This window comes from Furipterus horrens, unplaced genomic scaffold (genome assembly GCF_987537825.1).
Source record: "Furipterus horrens unplaced genomic scaffold, mFurHor1.1.pri manual_scaffold_1, whole genome shotgun sequence".
In the NCBI taxonomy this organism is placed as follows: Eukaryota; Metazoa; Chordata; class Mammalia; order Chiroptera; family Furipteridae; genus Furipterus; species Furipterus horrens.
Window position 1 is genome coordinate 80,657,581 of NW_028327171.1, and position 2,284 is coordinate 80,659,864.

Below are 2,284 nucleotides of genomic sequence, written 5' to 3' on the forward strand. Positions count from 1 at the left end.
TCAAGCTGCATGGAGTTCTCCTCTTCTCAAAGCCACATGGTGTTCTCCTCTGCCCTCCTTGCAAACAGCATGGATGTCCTCTCTCCTTCCTGAAAGCCTCATGGAGATCTTTCCTTCTTGCAAACCATGTGGCTCTCCTCTCCTCTTCCCAAAACTGCATGGAAATCCTCTCCTTCCTGCAAATCCTGTGGATCTCCTCTCCTCTTCTCAAAACCACATGGAGAACCCAGCTAAAATGTCTGCCACCTATTTTTAAACCCCTGACTGCGTCCTTTGACGCAGTGGGTATGGTAACCAGTTCTGACCATTCACAGAACTTTGTGCAAGCTCTGTATGCTATTTCTGCACCATTCTATGGTCAAAACCCCTCCCACCTTCTTGGAGCCTTGGGAGAACCAAAGCCATTTGCATAACTTAGAAACTAAGCTACTAGCCATAGTCATGCAAAGGCATCTTAAAAGCTGTTCCCTTTTCCCCATTCCCCAACCTGCAGGCTCTAGGGACCCCCACTCTGTAACAGAACAACTTTGGTTAATTGCCTACCTCTCATCATTATCTGTTTTAGGAAGGAGTTCCTAATGCTTACAGAAAGAGCCCATAAATAACTTTGGATAACTGCCCCAACTTTAATTAACTGCTTGCCTTCACTTAGTGTTTTACAACAAGATGTACAAATGGAGTCTGGAGCAAGATAAGGATTTGGGCCAGCAGACCCCCGCCCCCCCCCACACAATTTTGGGTAGTCACATCCCCTCAAGAAAAGCTGGCATCATCACCGTTATCCACCAATCAAAATGTGATTTCTTCATGCTTATTCCACCAACTATATATGTCCTCAAATAAAGGACTCGCTCTCTTGGAGCTCTTGAAGCTCTGGGCCCTTTTGTCACAGGGGGCAGGGGGGTTGAAGGGTGGAGGGGACTGGCCTCCCTGTCTCTGGCCACTCTCTTGGCCCTCTTGGCCCTCTACCACAGGGCCTCTGGCCACCCTAGGGCAAGCTTGCCACCCTGGCCTTTGGCCACACTTTCTTTTGCTTTCCCATCCACTAATAAACTTTGCATGCATGCTAATAGGTTTTCTAATTTGTAATTATTTACTGCATTGGCAAGAAGAACCAGGGTTTCTCCCATAACACAATCATTTTGCAACATTATGTTATCTCCATACCAACATAGCTTTGAGGCCCACGGACAACCATGTAGAGCACCACAATATAATAACCATATTTATCTGGCACCAGGTGTCACCTACATATGGAATTGGTAAATGCCCAGCTCCCACTCAGCCAGACTCTGAAAGGGATGCTTTTTCCCCTTATTTACTGTGGAAAACCATCCCTCTCTGACTCTCAGTCCTTGAGATTTCAGTCCACCTGATATGACACATATGCTCAAGTTGTACACACATAAATCAATTAATTGTGCCAGACCAATTAATGCAATTTATTTTTGAGTTAAAATGACCAATTTACAAAGTAATATACGACCAAAGCCAGGCTAAAGTAACTATAGCAATTTCCCTTAAATGTTGTAACAAATTAACACAAACTTAGTGGCTTAAAGCAAGATAAGTTTATTCATTCAACATTAAGAGTCTAGAAGTATGAAATAAAGGTTTCTGAAGGTCCATCCTCTCTCCAAAGATTCAGAAATTCATCTATTTCTCTTCCAGCTTCTGGTAGCTGCCAGCATTCCTTGCTTGTGGCTGAATAACTCCATTCATGTCTCAGTGGTCTCATTGCCTCCTCTCTGTCTTAGATTTCCCTCAGTCTCCCTCTTACAAGAGTATTTTAATTGTATTCAGTGCCCAACCAGATAATCCAAGATAATCTTTGTATCTCAAAATCCTTAATTATACCATAAGGTTACATTCACAATTCCCAGGCATTAGAATGGGCACACTTTGGGGGCCATTTTTCAGATTACAACAGTGCCCATTTACCAAGATTTTATTTTTAAATGTTTGGGTAATTGGGTCATTTTTGTGTATGGTTTTGGAATGACTAGAAGATGAAATAAAGCTATATTTCTTCTATCTGACTTGCCACTGTTAGAAGAAAGTCTGAAAGCAAATACAATTCATCTATTAAATGAGAGTAAGACGATAACAAGCCTGAAAACTGACAACTTCATTTTAGTACCTATTTCCAGCCACATCTGAATTAATCTCTGCCCTCTGGACTTTTCAGGATGAGATTCTCCAAATCCTGTATTGTTATTGTTATTGTTGCTGTTGTTCTTGTTTAAACCAGTTTCAGTTGAAATGTAAACATAAATGTCTCACT